The sequence below is a fragment of the Sus scrofa genome, chromosome 1 (genome assembly GCF_000003025.6).
Source record: "Sus scrofa isolate TJ Tabasco breed Duroc chromosome 1, Sscrofa11.1, whole genome shotgun sequence".
In the NCBI taxonomy this organism is placed as follows: domain Eukaryota; kingdom Metazoa; phylum Chordata; class Mammalia; order Artiodactyla; family Suidae; genus Sus; species Sus scrofa.
In genome coordinates, this window is record NC_010443.5 from 104,330,274 (window position 1) to 104,351,196 (window position 20,923).

The window sequence follows — 20,923 nt, forward strand, 5'->3', positions numbered from 1 at the left end:
TCACATGAATATGCATTCTCATGAAATCATCACCACAGTCAAGGCTGTGATTAGATCCACCATCTCTAATGTTCCCTCCTGCCCATTTGTAATTCCTTTCATTCCACACTCACTTTTGGAAAGATTGAACTTTCAGGTTCCATTATATGGTCTCTCACTTAGTAGACTCCCAGTAAATTTAGTTGAACAAAACTTAATTCTAGGAAATACTGTGCTTTTATATTTTTATGTATTTATCAGAAATATCTATCCAAGTAACTTCAGGCATGCATCTCTATGAAGTGATTATTGTTATTCTTTTTTATATAAAACAGGAAAAAAGGAATTAGAGAGGTCATGGAACGTATTTGATATAGTTCTGAAATTCAAACTCAGGACCTCACAAAATTTAAATAAATATCTCACCCATTAAATAAATATCTTTTTTTTTTGTCTTTTCATGGCATATGGAGGTTCCCAGGCCAGGGGTCTAATCGGAGCTGTAGCCGCTGGCCTACACCAGAGCCAAAGCAACACAGGATCTGAGCAGTGTCTGCAACCTACTCCACAGCTCATGGCAATGCCAGATCCTTAACCCACTGGGCAAGGCCAGGGATTGAACCCGTAACCTCATGGTTCCTCTTCGGATTCATTAACCACTGAGCCACGACAGGAACTCCTAAATAAATAACTTAAAAAGTCATCAAAACTCTGTGAGCTCTCAGAACCCCTGCAGCTGTAAACTTCTTAAGACCAGGAATCATAACTTTCATGTAAAATTTACTGTTAAATAATCTTTGCATCCCCTCCATCTAGTCCATTGTTTTCATATGGTTGGTGCTTGATGGCGGTGACCTGAACTAATGCAGTTCCTCTAAAAATGGGATACTCATGAAAAGCAAGATTTTATTACTTTTCAGTTAGCTTTCTTGTGCTTTATCATCCACCTGAGTCACTCAGAAATGGCTATGTCTTAAACTTTGGATGAGAGGGGAGGTCCTCTACATAGTGCTGCTCACACATTTCTTATACATCCGCTTCCTACCATGTCCCTCCAGTGAATGTGTCACCCTCCTCTGTGTCCCCCGTGCAGGGACTTGGGTTCCCATCACTCTACAAAGGCAGTTAATGTACTTCCATCTGCTTGCCAACATCAAAATATCTGCTGCTCCTTTTTCTTGCTCTTGTCCTTGTCCTTATGTATTAATACTTTTCTAATTCCTTCATTGCCATTTTTTTGGAGTTTGGGATGAAGAGAAGATAAACATGTATTCAATAGGACTTCAGGATCTCGATAACATTTAGATCAATATTTGGTAAACAGAAATGAACTGAGGATATCAGTTCCCAAGTTCACTTTTTTGTCATACACGATTTTGCATAGAATAAATGAAATAAACTAGATGAAAACATACATGTTCTGGGAATAATACTTCTAGAAGATGTAAAATAGGAGTTTTATGAGTAAAGAAATTTTATTGCCAAATTATGATGACAGGTTCAATAAGACGGAAGAGTTATTACTTGCAGACACTTTAATGTGTTTGCCCTCATTGTGTGAATTTGAAGAGGCAGTAGCAGAAGCAGTGTCTCCCCATATAGGCTGACTATGGAACCCTTCTTACACAGGCACACAATTAACACCTCTCATATGTAGTGTTGCTTGGAAGAAAGTTTGGAGAATTCTGACCTAGATGATTGCTTTTAGATTTTGAGTTTCTGTGACTCCAAATTAAGTAACAAGGACATTTTAGGGATTGCATTTGTTAATGACATTCTTGTTTCTAATGGTTTCATGATAAATTGAAGAATTTAAATTTTAGTATAAGAAAAAAATACACGTGTGTGTATATATTTATATTTACATGTGGAGATACATATACATACAATATAAATATAAAAAATAGTAGCAAATAAAACCAATAACTTAAGATTTCTTGATGCAAATGATAATTCTAAGTCTCAGCATAGGAAATAGAAGAAATAAAGAAGCATAGTCCCTCTGTCATCCTCTGCAATTATGGCCTTAATTGACATAATTCAGAGAATAAACCAGATGTCATGGCATAGAAATACATTAATACTCTTTCTCATGTTTCTATCAGTTATGGCTTTTTTCTCTGTGGTCCTTGTCTATCACTGTAGTGAAAAATGCCTCAGCCTTTGAAAGGGTTTTCTTTATACCTTTCTCTATCTCATCTTCTTATTGAAAAAGAAATAAGATGGGAGTTTCTTGTCTTTTCTATCTACTTGAAGCAGAGGTAAGAGGAAAATTTTCAAATGTAGAATGCCATGCTATGTTCTAGACATCACATTAAAACTTTTATGTATTTCATTTTATAATTAAATCATCACAGGGAATAGCAACAATTATGTTAATTCACCTCAAATCAGTGTTTGTAAGAGGATAAGAAGTATCTGTACTTGAACATCTCCAGTGTATAAAAAAGGAAATGGAACAATAAGATAAGGTAATGTATCTGTTTCATTACAATTGATAATTGGTAGGGCCAGAAATGGAACTTGGGCCTATCAGACTCTGACAAGCTGGACTCCTTCAATTTTAAGCATCCCACATAGTGTCGTGTGTGTGTATGAGCATGTGTGTGCATATTTTTACAAAAGCTGACTTCTACCATGCACATCTTTTTAAATTGCTTGGTTTGTATGCATTGTGAATCTACTTTCATTTAATTAAACAGTCTTTTACAATAATACTTTAATGGATTCAGTCTTGCATCAAATGGATGAATAGGAATTTATTTAACCAAATGTTCTAATTTTTGGGGACAGCAAACTTTCTTTGTAAAGGGTCAGATATTAAGTGTTTTAGGTTCATGGGTTATTCGGCAACTACTTTGTTGCAGCAACCACTCAACTTAGGGATTATAATAGGAAAGCAATCATAGACCCATATTTATGATCCAAGTTTATTTACTATAACTATTCTTTTGTAAAATCACTGTATATGGACATTAAGAAGCTTGTACATAAATATAATAGTCTCCTGATATTTGAAAAGAGAGTCAAAAATACTCAATAGAGAAAAGAAAATCTTTCAGTTTATTGTGTTGAGAAAACTGAATATTCATGTGCAAAAGAGTGAAACTGGACCTCAATCTTGTTCTTGGATTTGAAGAATCAATATTGTCAAAATGACTATACTACCCAAGGCAATCTACAGATGCAATCTCTGTCAAAGTATCAGTGACATTTTTCACAGAACTAGAACAAAATTTTTTTTAATTTGTATGGAAACACAAAAGAACCCCAAATAGTCAAAGCAATACTGAGAAAAGCTCCCTGACTTAAGACTATACTACAAAGGTACAGTCATCAAAACAGCATGGCACTGGCACAAAAACAGAAATATAGACCAATGGAACAGGATATAAAGCCCAGAAATAAACCCCCACACCCATGGTCAACTAATCTATGACAAAGGAGGCAAGAATATACAATGGAGAAAGGACAGCTTGTTCAATAAGTGATGCTGAGAAAACTGGACAGCTGCATGTAAAATAATGCAATTAGAACACTCTCTAACACCATACAAAAGATAAGCTCAAAATGGACTAAAGACCTAAATATAAGATCAGATACTATCAAACTCTTAAAGGAAAACAGGCAGAACACTCTCTGACATAAAACATAGCAAAATCTTTTCAGATACACCTCCTAGAGTGATGAAAATAAAAACAAAGAAAAAGCCAAATGAGACTTAACTAAACTTAAAAGATTTTACACAACAAAAGAAACCCTAAGCAAAGCAAAACAACAACCCAGAGTTCCCGTCATGGCTCAGAGGTTAACGAATCCGACTAGGAACCATGAGGTTGCGGGCCTTGCTCAGTGGGTTAAGGATCTGGTGTTGCCATGAGCTGTGGTGTAAGTCACAGACATGGTTTGGATCCCACGTTGCTCTGGCTGTGGCATAGGCTAGAGGCTACAGATCTGACTAAACTCCTAGCCTGGGAACCTCCATATGCCGTGGGTGTGGCCCTAGAAAAGACAAAAAGACAAAAAGACAAAAAAAAAAAAAAAAAAAAAAGACAACCGACATAATGAGAGAAAATATTTGTAAACAAAACAGCTGATGAGGGATTAATCTCCAAAGTATGCAAACAACTCATGCAGCTCAATATCAAGAAACAAACAAACAAAAACCCTATCAAGAAATGGGCAAAAGATCTAAACAGACATTTCTCTAAAGAAGATATACAGATGGCCAACAGACACATGAAAAAATGCTCAACATCACTAGTTATCAGAGAAATGCAAATCAAAACTACAATCGGTGAGGTACCACCTCACATTGGTCAGAATGGCCATCACTAACAAGTCAACAAATAACAAATTCTGGAGAGGGTGTGGAGAAAAGGTACCCTGCTTCACTGTTGGTGGGAATGTAAACTGGTACAACTGCTATGGAAAACAGTATGGAGGTACTTCAGAAAACCAAATATAGAACTACCAAATGACCCAGTAATCCCACTCCTGGGCATATATCTAGACAAAACTTTCCTTGAAAAAGATACATGCACCCCTATGTTCACTGCAGCACTATTCACAATAGCCAAGACATGGGAACAACCTAAATGTCCATCGACAGATGAATGGATTAAGAAGATGTGGGGTATATATAAACAATGGAATACTACCCAGCCATAAAAAGAACAAAATAATGCCATTAGTAGCAACATGGATGGAACTAGAGACTTTCATACTAAGTGAAGTAAGTTAGAAAGGGAAAGACAGGAGTTCTTTTCATGGCTCAGCAGTTAATGAACCCAACTAGGATCCATGAGGATACAGGTTCGATCCCTGGCCTCACTTAGTGGGTAAAGGATCTGGCATTGCCATGAGCTGTGGTGTAGGTTGCAGACATGGCTTGGATCCCACATTGCTGTGGCTGTGGCAGAGGCTGGCAGCTGTGGCTCCAATTTGACCCCTAGCCTGAGAACTTCCATATGCCACAGGTGCAGCCCTAAAAAGCACCCCTCCCCCCAAAAAAAGAGAAAGACAAATACCATATGATATCACATATCTGGAATTTAATATATGGCACAAATAAACCTATCTACAGAAAAGAAACAAACTCATGCACTTGGAGAACAGACTTGTGGTTGCCAAGGTGTTGGGGGGTGCAGTGGGATGGATGGAAGTTTAGGGTTAGCAGATGCAAACTTTTGCATTTGGAGTAGATAAGCAATGAGATCCTGCTATATAGCGCAGGGAACTATATCTAGTCACATGATATGATAGTCACTATATCATGTCCCACATGGGACATGATGGAGGATAATATGAGGAAAAGAATGTGCATGTATATGTATGACTGGGTCACTTTGCTGTACAGCAGAAATTGATAGAAATTGTAGTTCTATGTTTAGTTTTCTGAGGAATCTCCGTACTGTTTTCCACAGTGGTTGCACCAATTTACAATCCCACCAACAGTATACTAGTGTTCCTTTTTCTCCACACCTTCTCCAGCACTTCTTGTTTGTAGACTTTTTGATGATGGCCATTCTAGCTGGTGTAAGGTAGTACCTCAGAGTGGTTTTGATTTGCATTTCTCTAATAATGAGTGATGTTGAACATTTTTTCATGTGTTTCTTGGCTATCTGTATGTCTTCTTTGGAGAACTGTCTATTTAGATCTTCTGCCCATTTTTTAATGGGGTTGTTTGTTTTTTTGGTATGGAGCTGCAGAAAGTGTTTCTAAATTTTGGAGATGAATCCCTTGTCAGTTGATTCACTTGCAAAGATTTTCTCCCATTCTGTGGATTGTCTTTTCATTTTGTTTGGGGTTTTCTTTGCTGTGCATAAACTTTTATGTTTGATTAGGTCCCATTTGTTTATTTTTGTTTTTACTGTCAATACTCTAAGTGGTGGATCTGAGATGTTGCTGTTGTTTATGTCACAGAGTGTTTGGCCTATGTTTTCCTCTAGGAGTTTTATAGTGTCTGGTCTTATATCTAGGTCTTTAATCCATTTGGTGTTTATTTTTGTGTGTGGTGTTAGGGAGTGTTCTCATTTCATTCTTTTCCATGTGGCTGTCCAGTTTTCCCAGCACCACTTATTGAACAAGCTGTCCTTTCTCCATTGTGTATTCTTGCCTTTTTGGTCATAGATGAGTTGGCTGTACGTGTGTGGGTTGAATTCTGGGCTTTCTATCCTGTTCCACTGATCTATCTTTCTGTCTTTGTGCCAGTACCATATGGTTTGATGATTGTTGCTTTGTAGTATAGTCAAGTCCGGGAGCCTGATTCCTCCATCTGCATTTTTCTTTTTCAGGATGTCTTTGGCTATTCTGGGTCTTTTGTGCTTCCAAACAAACTTTAAAATATTTTGCTTGAGTTCTGTGAAAAATGTCCTTGGTAATTTGATAGGGATTGCATTGAATCTATAGATTGCCTTAGGTAGTATAGTCATTTTGATAATATTAACTCTTCCAATCCACTAGCATGGTATATCTTTCCATCTATTTGTGTCCTCTTTGATTTCTTTCATCAGTGGCTTGTAGTTTTCAGAGTACAGGTCTTTTGTCTCTTTAGGTAGGTTTACTCCTAGGTATTTTACTCTTTTGGATTGCTTCCCTAATTTCTCTTTCTGCCCTTTCATTGTTAGTGTATAGAAATGTCGTCGATTTCTGTGTATTAATTTTGTATCCTGCGACTTTGCCAAATTTGTGGAAGAGCTCTAACAGTTTTCTGGTAGAGTCCTTAGGATTCTCTAGGTATAGTATCTTGTCATCTGCAAATAGGGATAGTTTTACTTCTTCCTTTCCAATTGGATTCCTTTTATTTCTTTTACTTCTCTGATTGCCGTGGCTAGGACTTCCAAAACTATGTTGAAGAGTAGTGGCGAGAGCGGACATCCTTGTCTTGTTCCTGATCTCAGCGGGAATTCTTTCAGCTTTTCATCGTTGAGAATGATGTTCACTGTGGGTTTGTCATATATGGCCTTTTTTATGTTGAGGTAGGTCCCCGCTATGCCCACTTTCTGAAGGGCTTTTATCAGAAATGGGTGTTGGATTTTGTCAAAGGCTTTTTCCGCATCTATTGAGAGGATCATATGGTTTTTATTCTTCAGTTTGTTAATGTGGTGTATCACACTGATGGATTTGTGGGTATTGAAGAACACTTGCATCCCTGGGATAAATCCCACTTGATCATGATGTACAATCCTTTTAATGTATTGTTGGATGTGGTTTTCTAGTATTTTGTTGAGGATTTTTGCATCGATGTTCATCGGTGAAATTGGCCTGTAGTTTTCTTTTTTTGTGGTGTCTTTGTCTGGTTTTGGTATCAGGGTGATGGTGGCCTCATAGAGTGAGTTTGGGAGTGTCCCTTTCTCTGTGATTTTTTGGAACAGTTTCAGAAGAATAGGTGTTAGCTCTTCTCTAAATCTTTGATAGAATTTGTCTGTGAAGCCATCTGGTCCTGGACTTTTGTTTTTCAGAAGTTTTTTAATCACAATTTCAATTTCAGTTCTTGTGATGGGTCCATTCATCTTTTCTATTTCATCTTCGTTTAGTCTTGGAAGATTGTACTTTTCTAAGAATTTGTCCATTTCTTCTAGGTTTTATGTTTTATTGCCATATATTTGCATATAGTAGTCTCTTATGATCCTTTGTATTTCTGTGATGTCTGTTGTTACTTCTCGTTTTTCATTTCTAATTTTATTGATTTGAGTCCTCTCTCTTTTTTTCTTGATAAGTCTGGCTAAGGGTTTATCAATGTTGTTGATATTTTCAAGGAAGCAGCTTTTCGTTTCATTGACCTCTTCTATAGTTTCCTTTTTTTCTCTTTCATTGATTTCTGCTCTGATCTTTATGATTTCTTTCCTTCTACTGTAAATTGGTGCAACCACTGTGGAAAACAATATGGAGATTCCTCAGAAAACTAAACATAGCAGAAATTGATAGAACATTATAAATCAAGTATAATAGAAAAAATAAAAATCTTTTTTTAAAAAAGAAAGGGAATATATATGTATGACTGAGTCACTTTGCTATAGAGCAGAAATTGCTGCAACATTGTGAATGAGCTATTCTTTAATTTTAAAAAAAGAAAAAAAAAATCAGTGAATGGGTATAGGTTAAGATTAGTTTTTGCCTGGGATTTCCAGTCATGGCTCAGTGGAAACAAATCTGACTAGCATGCATGAGGATGCAGGTTCGATCCCTGGCCTCACTCAGCAGGCTAAGGATTCAGTGTTGCCATGTTGCAGACATGGCTTGGATCTGGCACTGCTGTGGCTGTGGCATAGACTAGTGGCTACAGCTCAGATTGGACCCCTATCCTGGGAAACTCCATATGCCACCGGTGTGGCCCTAAAAATAAAAAAATAATTTAAAAGATTAAATTTGCCTAAGAATAAAAGATTAAAAGCAAACAAACAGTAAATGCTAGAGAACATGCAGAGAAAAAGCCCTCCACTGTTGGAGAAAATGCAAATTGTTACAACCACAACTGAAACCAGTATGGAGATTCCTCAAAAAACTAAAATAGAACTACCATATGATTCAGCAATCCCACTCCTGGGCATATATATGGAGAAAACCATAATTTGAAAATATATATGCACCCCAGTGTTCACTGCAGCACTATTTACAATAGCCAAGACATGGAAGCAACCTAAATTTCTCAAAAGAGAAATGGATAAAGAAGAAATGGTACATATATGAAATGGAATTTTGCTCAGCCATAAAAAAGAAAGAAATAATGCCATTTGTAGCAACATGGATTGACTTAGCAATTATCATACTAAGTGAAGTCAGACAGAAAAAGACAAACATCATATGATATTACATGTGGAATCTAAAAAAAGAATACAAGTGAACTTATTTGCAGAACAGAAACAGACTCACAGACTTTGAAAACAAACTTATGGTTACTAAAGGTGACAGGTGGGGCAAGGGATGGACTGGGGGTCTGGGATCGGCATATGCACACTTAGGTATATGGAACGATTGGCCAACAGGGACTTGCTATATAGCACAGGGAACTCTACCCAATATTCTGTGATAATTTATGTGGGAAAAGAATCTGAAAAAGAATGAATTGTATGTATGTATATCTGAATCAATTGCGGTACAGCAAGAAATGATCACAACATTGTAAATCAATTATACCTCAACAAAACTCTAAAAAATGAAAAAATAAAATAATTAAAAATGGATGGATTAAAGACTTAAATACCTGAAACCATAAAACCCTTAGAAAAAAATAGGGAAAAAGCTCTTTGACATTGGTTTTAGCAGTAATTTTATGGATATGTCATCTAAAGCACAAGTAGCAAATCAAAATAAATAGATAAGCTATATCAAAGTAGAAAGAAAATGATCAACAAAATGAAAAGGCAACCTACAGAATGGAAGAAAATATTTGCAAATGACATGTCTGATAAGCAATTAATATCCAAAATATCTAAGAAGCTCATACAAAAATCAATCCCACAAATAATTCAAGTTAAAAATGGACAAAAAAACATGTTTTTCATCATGTTTTTTGCATAGACATTTTTCAAAAAAAGATATTTAAATGGCCAACAAGCAATGAAACAGTGCTCAACATCACTAATCATCAGGGAAATGCAAATCAAAGCCATGAGATATCTCACACCTATTAGAAAAGCTATTATCAAAAAGCCAAGAGATAACAGATGTTGATGAGGATGTGGAGAAAAGGGAAGGCTTGTGCCTGGTTGGTGAGAATGCAAATTGGTGCAGCAACTATGGAAAACACATAGAGGTTCCTCAATAAATTAAAAATAGAACTACCATATGATCAAGAAATTCTACTTCTGGGTATATAACTGAAGGAAAAGAAATCACTACCTTGAAGAAACATCAGCACCCCCTTGTTCACTGCATCGTTATTTATAATAGCAAAGATGTAGAAACAGTCTAAATGTCTACGGATGGAAAAATGTATAAAGAAAATGTGATAAACACACACACACACAATGGAATGTTATTCAGCCATAAAAGAAGGAAATTCTGTCATTTGCAACAATGTGGATGAAACTTTATGGCATTATGCTTAGTGAAATAAGTCAGAAAGAGAAAGACACTATCTCACTTATATGTAGAATCTAAGAAAAAACACAACCCTGAAGTCACAGAAACAGAGCAGAATGGTAGTTGCAGGTGACAGGGTTGGATGGTAGAGAAATTGGTGAAGGTGGTCAAAGGGTACAAATGTCCAGTTATAATATGAATTGGTTTCTGGAGATGTTAATGTACAGAATGTGAATATAGCTAACAAAGAGTGTATTATATATTTGAAAATTGTCTAAGAGAGTAATTTTAAAAGTTCTCACATAATAGTTACTATGTTAGGTGATTGCTGTACTAACAAACCTTACTGTGGGAATCAGTTTGTGATATATACATATATAAACTCATTACATCATACATTTTAAATTTATACAATGTTACATATCGGTTATACTTCAATAAAACTAGAAAAAACCCAAAAGCTTGTGGAAATACCTTTGATTAACTTGAGGGCATAGGATGGAATGAATGGAATGGGGGAGTTTATGTTTTTTCATCATGTTTTTTGCATTGTCTCACCAGTTACAATGAAGAAATACTATTTTTTTTTTTTTAAAAAACTAAATTTCAAGCAATGACTCCACTGCATTGCTCCAAAGAAAATTACCCTCTGGCTACTTTTTATTTTTAACAACTACAAGATACAGTTCTTGAGAGCTATATCTATTCCCTCCTACTGCAGACCATAAAAAGATAAGGATTGTTAAGCCTAAATATGATATAATTTTTATTTTTCCAACATAGGAGAGACATTAATAGAACAACAAAGCCAAAATATTAATATTCTAAAACAAAATTCATCTTTTTTATGAGCCATATTCCAATATTTTACTGAGTTAACATATTCATTTACCTGAGACTCTATATTACAAAGTATTTATGTTGAAGGATACTGAATGAGGTTATGGTGATCCAGTTTAAATGTTTAAATGTCTGTATTTCTCTGAGTTGGAGCTGGAAAGTTATTATTTTGTGTTTGGAATTTGATTATATCAGTTTTTCTTAACCTTTATTTCATACACATCCCTACTCAGGAAACCTTTTCATTTTTTCCCCATAGTTACCCCCCCACTATGAAATTTTAATACCGCAGATATACTGCACATCTGTTCTTGTGCTGTATGTCTATCTATGTTTTATGTATAAAAAGAGTAAGATTACTTCACTCTTCAAGAATGAATTTCACCCACTTACAGGTAATATTCTTCCCAATGAAAATGAATGTATTACATCTACTTCAATTTTTTTTTTTCCCTCAGGGATTGGACTAATACACCGTGAAGTAGAATTTCAGGGATGTGATGACTGCAATGTGGGGAAGACCCCAAACTGCTTACTGAGGCACCTCCTTGGTCTAACCTTGAGCAGAAATAGAGATTCCTTCTATCAGACACATATTCATGCCAAGTTTTTCAGCTTTCATTACAAGATGTCACTCTTGCCCTCATTGGCCAAAGCCTGTGGATTCTGATTTAACCAGATATAATGGCTGCAGCCTCGGTACTCCTAGGGAGATACAGTCTCAAATCCACTTGCCCAGTACCTTCTCTAACAATATGTTAGAGACCATGAAGTCAATATGATTCATTATGTATGGAGGATATAGTCTATCAATTCCTTACTCTAAAATCTAATCCTTGATTAGATTAAACCTGCAAAGAATGTCATTGGCCAGTCCTTCATTTGTCCATAGAACTACTTAGTTACTTTTACTGAATTATAATTTACTGTCAATGCCACCCTTCTACACTGATGGCCATTTTAAGAAACTACCCCAGGGAGTTCCCACTGTGGCGCAGAGGAAACAAATCTGATTAGGAACCATGAGGTTGCGGGTGCGATCCCTGGCCTCACTCAGAGGGTTAAGGATCTGGCGTTGCCATGAGCTGTGATGTAGGTCGCAGACTCGGCTCTGATCTGGTGCTGCTGTGGCTCTGGTGTAGGCCGTAGGCTGGCAGCAATAGCTCCGATTAGACCCCTAGCCTGGGAATTTCCATATGCTGCGGGTGTGGCCCTAAAAAAAAGAAAAAAAGAAACTACCCCAAACAATTAACTGTGGCATTTTACTATCAGGATGTTTTGGAAGTCATAGCTCATTACATAGGTCAGTTCCTCTGTATGAGCATGGGAGCAGAGATCTCAATTCTATGAAATGGATAGGTGTCTCATGTAAAAGGACATTATAATTTTAATTTAATGGATAAATCAATTAATCTAAGTTATGGAATAGAATATTTCATATTTTCAGGAAATAGGAAAACCTTTTTTTAATAGTCAAAAACAATATTGAGGACTCAAGAAAATAGTCATGATTATTCCGTGGGTCCTAGAACAAACCCTATTATTCTTAATTTAATACCACCTACAAGATTTTTAAAAAATCACAATATTTCAAAGAAAAATTTAATAAGAGCTGTTGAACAAAAAAATCTGTTAAAACCCAAAACTTTCTTATCAGAAGTATGATAATTATTTCTAACTTTAAAACAGGGAGTTTCAGGAATAATAATTTTATCTCTACAGTCATAGTCTCAAGGAAGAAGAGGTTAAAAAACATGCAATTACTTGCTATTAGCTGGAGAAAGAAGATTCCAAATTATGATGACCAATGTTAAAAGATCTTAGATCATTAAGTGCACGTCTTGGCTATGCATTTTCAGATTGTTACAAATTCAGTTTTACCACTAATGGCCTGAGGCAAGAACGAGGTTGCCTAGCAATAGCCAAGGCACTTCTGTGATTTATTTATTTTATGTTAAATAGTAGTCAAGAGAGCTGCCAATATGTTTACCTTTAATTGGGTCATAATAACTAAAATGAGAGGGTCATAATTTCTCTTTCCAATTTTCATTGGAAAAAAATACACATATTTTCCTCATGATGCCTCAAGAATTTGCTATGAACCCTTTTATCCAAATCACATTTACTTCGAGAGTCCAATATAGTAGTGCTTTGAATCATTTCCACAAATCTTTTCCCAACTTTTAATATTTCAGTTATGAAACATAAGATTTGATGAAATATAAAAGAGAGAATGGATAAGACTCTTCTCTGCACTCCCGCCCCCATTTTGAAAATCCCTAGCCAAGGATGTCAAGGCAGTAAACAGATTCATTTATTTACTGACTCATTCAACAAACATTCACTCTTTGGACACCTATAGTGGTGTCAGACATGTGAATTTTTTCTTTTTTTTTTTTTTTTTTTAGGGCCGCACCTGCGGCATATGGAAGTTTCCAGGCTACCGTTTGAATTGGGGCTACAGCTGCCAGCCTACACCACAGCCACAGCAACACAGGATCCCAGCTACATCTTCAACCTACACCACAGCTCATGGCATCACCAGATCCTTAACCCACTGAGCGAGGCCAGGGATCGAACCAGCATCCTCATGGATCCTAGTCAGGTTAGTTTCTGCTGAGCCACAATGGGAATTCCCAGACATGTGAAATTTTTATAAGCAGAATAAATTGTTTCAAATCCCTGTTTTTAACATGTGAGATCAAAGAAGAATCATCACAAATGTCTTTTGACAGACTATGGAGTAAAATCCAAGTCTTTTGATGTAGAATTCTTGTTCATCTTACTTTATCCAGAACTTGAGAAGACTTTCAATTCTATAATTTTATACATGGAGGCTTCCAAAATGATTTCCCTAATAGGAAATGCCAAAGGTTCAATACCGAACCCTACTCTACTACAGATAATTCCTTTGTTATAAATCTCCTGACCAGAAAATATAAGAATTAGAAATGTTTTGTCTAAAACCTGGAGAGCCTTTTAGGTAATTTAGCAAAAAAGACTCAGAGTCACCTATCCAAGTATATCATAAGAAACTATATCTTAGAAACTGTATCTATTTGGTTAGTTGCATAAGTTGCAACTGAAGTCATCATCTGATTAAGCTTAGAGATATTATTGTCATACCCATCCACCTTCAGCGTAGAAAATCAAGTGGAGATGTATTAGGAACTACCTTTATTCAAGTTCCTACTAGAGATACTAATATCTGCATTTTTTTCAGAGAAGAAGTATCTCATCGAGTATATTCTCTAGGGTTTTGTTGCATAGTTTCATTATCTCTAAATTAACTTCCTATCATATTGTCTTTTAACCTGTTGGTTAGAGGAAAAAGATGGCAAAATAAAAATGAGACAGTTTTGAGACTTTTATTGAGCCCACTGTGAAGTAGCATTTGATTTAAGCCATAAGCCCCAACTCAATCTTTGAATTGCAGTGACTTTCTTGTTTCTCAGGCATTAATGATACTTTAGTGTTCTACTATTCTGGGAAGGTTCTTGTTCTTCAGTGACAGTTTCCTTGGAAAATAGCAATACCCACATGATCTTTTGGAGAAATCTATAAAGAAGACATTCTGAATGTATTTGCAGTGTTGTTCTGTGTCCTTCCTAAAGATCAAGGTGGATCTTTGAATTACGGTAGGGCTTACTCTAGGTTTGAATTTCATCGAACTGAGAAAACAATTGCAAGCAGTCTGGGTTGATCAAATTGGTACATTTTATTGGGGCATTCATGTTGATCCGTCCATCCTGCTCTAAAATTGTACTTCTTCCTCCTTGGTACAAGCACCCTTAGATTCCATTCCCATACATATTTCTCACTTCTTTTCTTATATAAATTAGCAAGTTCCATGTTTCTTTTAGTTGTAAGATTGCTATTCCCAGTTTGATATTTTTTTGTCCCCACTCCAGGGCATGCTGGCATAGGACTAGAGTTATAAGCATAAAATCACTTGAGCATGTGATTAGAGTGCCACCATTGCAACACCCGATGCTGTTGCATCCAGATCCACATGTGCCACCACTGTCATAAGTATCCCACCCATTTGACTTTTAGAGAGCCCTCCTACCAAGACTGCATTGGGGTAGATCCTACCAACAAGCAATGCCTTATACCGAGACGATGACTAATGTTTACCACATTTTATAGGTAGAGAAATGCAAGAAAATGAGTTCTTATTAACTGTCATATCTTCATTCTGATCATAGTTTCCTTTTTTTTTTTTGCTTTTTTTAGGGCCACACTTGCGACTTATGGAGGTTCCCGGGCTAGGTGTCTAATCGGAGGTACAGCTGCCAGGGTACACCGCAGCCACAGCAACGCCAGATCCGAGCTGCGTCTGTGACCTACACCACAGCTCATGGCAACTCAGGAACCTTAACACACTGAGGAAGGCCAGGGATTGAACCCGCAACCTCATGGTTCCTAATTGGATTCGTTTCTGCTGAGCCATGATGGGAACTCCTAATCATATGTTCTCTAACTCATTCTTTCAAAACGTCTTCTCTCCCAAGAGTTAACACTAGATATATGACTGTAAAAATAAATTATTTATGATGTATTTAAAATAAACTGAATAATTCTAACAAAAACATATGTTTTATATTAAGTACACAGGAATTTTCTTCCATTCTCTCAATCTACAGTAGTATTAAAATATGGAGATAAAAATTCCACAGAATAGGAATCTACTTAGTGGATCCTACTTAGTGGTTATGGTAGCAATGTATATTTTAGAAGGAGGTATCATGTGGCTGTGGGACTTAGAATTTTCGTGTCATTTTGAAAATAGGACCTTTAAATATATGTTAGATATATAAAAATTTGGGTGTATAAAATTTTAACATATTGATTATAAAATAAATTAGATCATATTTCATGTAGTTATAAGATTTTTATTAAGTCAATCTTACTATGAAACTATGGATTTCTTGGCTAACACCAAGTCTTCATTTGCTAATTTTATTTTTGCAAATTATCTTTTAATATATATAGGATCAAATATAAGGCACATAATTTCCCAAATTATACCTTGAAAAAGATCTTTATTTTACATTGGTGTCATTATAGATCTCTTATAATGGACCATTTATGAAGGTACTTTAATTTGATCAAAGAAGTATTTTGGTGAAAGATATACTCGCCTGGAATTACATCAGTCAATGTTAGTTTGAATGCTTGGACAAATTACCTGATAATTGATTAAAAAGGCAGGCAAAGGAATTTAAGAAAGATTTAATTATTCCTGAGTGTATGGCATCGCAAACTGAAGTGCCTGCAGTTATAAAGTAGCAAAAGTTGTGAACAAGAACACTGGTTTTTGATAACCTATTTTGGGAAAATGAAGGCATCACCATACATGTGTTTACACTTATATGGTAGGCTCATATGACATTCTACTTTGTAGCTCAATATAAAGCTAGCATTAAGCATATATGTATATACTTACATGTGCTTGTAAATAACTATACTTACATTCAAGCGTGTAATTATACTTATTGACATATGACTATATTTATGTGTATATGTACATATTGTCATTAGATTCTTTCCTATCTGTGTAGTTTTTATTAATATGAATTTATTTCTTGTTAGTCAATTTGATAAATTGATTAAACAGTTTTGTAATTGTATTTTGTCCATAAGTATAGCTTTTTAAAAATTTTTTTCTATATGCAGAATTACTCATGAAATCATTTGATCTCTTTCCATAGAATGTTCCATTAACATAGAACAAATTAGACTAAGTTAAAATAATTTCCATATAAGGTTCCAGTGTATGTCCATTTCACATCCTGAAAAACTGAGGCAAAATGAAATGAGAAGTGTAGAGGCTGAGACTTCACCATAGAATAGATGATACTTGTACATTTATGTGAACAAGTCCACTTTAATGGACCTAAAATAGGTCTTGATGTGTTATACATTTAAAGTAATTTGCCAGTAAAAATTCACTTAAGCATATGTATTCCTTGATGTTACATCTTTAAAAGTAGTTAGGAAAACTAGCGTGACCTGGAAGTCCAGTCTTGTGACTTTTAGTCATGCTGTGGGGTTTCCTCAAACTGGGGAGGAGTTGATTTTTATTTGAGATTAGACAGACATCATATGCGCTGCAAATTAGTGGAGGGTGGAGCCAAATCCCTGTGTGACTACTGGCAAAGACTGTGACTTCGCTGCAATTCCAGGAAACCTCTGATCTCATCAGTGTGGGGTTCCACTCGAGAGACAAGATGGCAGTTTTAAGAGTATTCTGAAAGATGAAAGGCAGTGTCTTGCCCTAAAAGTTAAGTCAGTGGCTCATGTTGCCTAAGAGAGAAGAAACCAAATCTATTTGTTTTTTAAAGCTTTAAAATGCTCATTTTCTCATAGAGCCCCTGATGTTTTTCTTTCATGTACTCCTACTTCCCATGCCTGATATCCCCAAGCATCAGGCACATGTTACTTAATAAGTGTTTGTTGAGTGAATAAATAAATGACTGTGCAAACCTCTCAAATCTATCTTCAGTCTGCATCCAAAATTCACTTTCTCCAGTGCTTGTAGATTATTATGCAAAAAAATATGCAAATACCTTAATAATAAATTATAATCTTGTCTCTATTGAACAAATGTCTTTTGTTTCCATATGTATATTTTAAAACTACTTTAATGTTAATTTTATTTTTATTAAGGTAATGCATTTCATACTTTTAAAAAATGATGTTTAAACTCTTAAAAACTAGCACAGATTTCTTCCTAAGCACCAGTCTCAATAGCAACAGGAAAATATTTCACTCTTTCAGTGGATTTTTATTGTACTTACTTGCAAATTTCTAAATGATTTGCTTATCCTATTTCTTTATTTAGCAATTTTACACATTGTTTATTGACTATATGTTCTAATAGTTGAGGATTTTGTTGTCTTGCACACATACACACTGTCTTTCCTTATGCCCACCCTCCACATGCAGTCACATAATGTAGTTAAGTTTACCCTCTTGTCAGTTTCCCATTATTCAGATTATATTCACATCTAAACAAAATACTATACTATAATTATGTTCTTTTCTCATAACCTTTTGTTTTTCCTGGAATTATTAATATCCTTTTTTGATTTATTGAGTATATTTTGTACCTCCTGTAAATTATGCATAAATTTGAAATCCCAAATGATCTTTCAAACTGTAACAGTCAAAATAGTCTAACTGCTTTAATAAAAACTCATAAAAAAAATCTCAGTGGCTTATCTCAATATAAGTTTATTTCTTGCTCATGTCACGGTCTAATGTGTAGTAGTTAGGGTTTCTATGTCACACAACATTCAGAGCCACAAATTTCCTTCATCTGGGAATTTTAATATCTTCTAGAGTCTCAGAGCTCTTCACCAAGTCTGTGTCTGCCTATTAATAAAGAGAGAGGGAAAGCATGGAGGATTTTACAGGTCATTTTATTGGAATGGCCTGGAAGTGGTATACATTACTATGCCCACATATCAGTGACTAGAACTCAGTTACATGCCTCCCCACTGGCAAAGCACTAAGAATTGAAGTCCAGTGGGGTGCTCAGAAAAAAGACAACATAGAAACAGATGAGCACTTGCAGTCTCCACTACACAGACAGTATCAAAAATTTTTCAAATTTTCAAATGTACATAAGACATCGAATAATTATTTTCCTTTCCTTCTCTTTCTTTCTTTTCTTTCTTTCTTTCTTTTCTTTCTTTCTTTCTTTCTTTCTTTCTTTCTTTCTTTCTTTCTTTCTTTCTTTCTTTCTTTCTTTCTTTTCTTGGCAAATTTCCTTCTATAGTACACTCTTCAGCTTCTCTCTAGGCCTGTTTTTCTGGAGAATTCATTTCACTGCCTCCTGTGTTGGACCTTCATTTCCTGGGATCCATTTCTTCCTCTTCCTTGATTTATAAGTTTATTTGGGGTACCCTTCCCTAAAAACAGAAAAGGAAGTGCATTTTTGAATCCTTGCATGTCTAAAAATTTCTTTAATCACATTTGACTGACATTTTGTCTGGGCACATGATTCTCATTTCAAAATAATTCACTTATAAATTGTGAAGGCATTTCAAGACTCTTCTAGATGATTACTGCTCTTGAAAAAATCCAATGCAATTTTTATTCCTTTGTGTGTTTTCTGCTTTGCATTTCTGGAAGATGTTTTATGTTCCCTTCATTCCTAGGCTTCTAATATTTCAGAAAGATGTATCTTGGTGCATTTAAAAATTTATTCTCATGGACTTTTCATCTTATAACTTTGTCATTTTGTAAAATTTTGAGTATATTTTCAATTTCAAGAGACTTTTTTTTTTTTAAACTGACTCATACGTACCTTTCTTTTTAATTCATTTTCTGTAGGAGCACAGTAAAAATGCATGAGTCCAATTCATCTTGTTAAAAAAATTACTCTAGTTTCCTTTCTCCAGAAAATAAATCTCCAGTCTCCTGGAGGCTGGGTTGAGCAGATGAAGAAACTTAAGGTTGGTTGATTGCATGGTGGTGGGAAGAGAACTTAGAGTCTAAGCATTCTTAATATAGACCTCTAACTAAGCCCCTGTGTTCACCCAACCAGCTGGTCTCCTTCTCTGGTGGATTTCTGCCTCCTGGCTAGAGCTTCCCAGGTTACACAGAGAGTTATGTTTCTTATCCACAACCCCTCCTACAGGCATGCAGCACACAACTCTCTTCTCAATCAGTTTCCCAGCTTCCATCTGACTTCGGTTCTTCCAGACCATCCACTGCAGTTTCTTTTGTCTCTTGATGTCTCCTCTCCCTTTTATTTGTCTTTATGATTTCATACATTTAAAAGATTCCTTTATTCTTGTGTCAGAGGGGTTTGGGAGAGGGGAGTTGAAACACACATAATCGATTTACTATTTTTAACTCGTCACCCATGTACATTTATGTATCTGTTTACCTTAGTGCTGTATTTACTCAGTGATACACCAATTGACAGAAATTATGTCAATTGAATCTGTGTTCCATAAACTCCAGGTACAGAAAGGCATTTTTTTTTTTTTTATTACAACACACAAGATGCTGTCATCTCATTTTCATGGATTTCCAAGGTCTTTTATCCTGCTCTAGCCCTGGTCAAAGTGGCCTTCATGAAGTGATCAGGAATCATTTCACTCATGTTTTCCCACTGCCTTGTCCTCCTTTCAACCCTCTTATCACAGAGAAGGAAAAGTTCCACACCTCTCTAAGAGCATCACCAGGTAACAGTAGTGCCTCTGAACCTCGGAACCTGAAACATAGGACTTAGGTGACAAGTGACTCTAGGAGAGCTGCCATACAAGAGTTAACTCTACAAGGCCACTGCCACACTTAATGATCCAGGGAAAGAAAGGGTGACAAAGAGAGCAGACAAGAAATGTGTGTTAGACTTTCTTATGCAGGAACTTCTTTCCAGCAACAGTAGGGAGGCAACACAGTGTCTTGACCACTGTAAACTTGGCCTTCTGGATCAGCAGACTGGAGTCTGCATTCATGGACCTTCCTGATTCTGGTCACACTGTTGGGACTTAACCTTAGCTTCTTCATTCTTAAAAATGGGGACAATGAAAATAATAGATGTTTCACCTCTTTCAAAGCAATGTTGTGAAAGAGTTAAATCTACGGACAATGAGTTAATCTATGGACAATGGCTTTATAAACACTATTGAAAATATGGGAAATCATAGCTATTAGGATTAATGTATGTGAACATAAAACTAGGTGAAGAATACATATTACCATTTTGTATCAGGTACAGAGAATCATTTTAAATAATGGGCTATGCAGTGAAAAAAGTGAAAGTTGTTTATATATTTCTTTTACATCTCTCCAGGCTCATAGACACACACTTATTGTACAGATATTGCTGATGGATGCAAAATAGATTTACTATAAATATAGATTCCCAGGATATGTATTTTGAAAATCTACAATCCAAACCTCCTATAATTTTTTTTCAGTAGATCAGAATAATTTTTATGAATCAGAGCTTAGTTTGGGAGAATGGAGTAGATAATGCTACCAAAAAGTAGTTATAGCCAACACATACATAGACTTTACTGTTCTAGGCACTGTTCTATGCATTTTGCTGATGTGA

The 20,923-nt window shown here is 35.7% G+C and overlaps 1 protein-coding gene across 1 annotated transcript in view; it reads left to right on the top strand.

Annotated features, from left to right (window-relative positions):
- Positions 1–20,923, top strand: part of RAB27B (RAB27B, member RAS oncogene family) — a 177,222-nt gene that overhangs the window by 88,774 nt on the left and 67,525 nt on the right. The gene's annotated exons all lie outside the window — the stretch shown is intronic.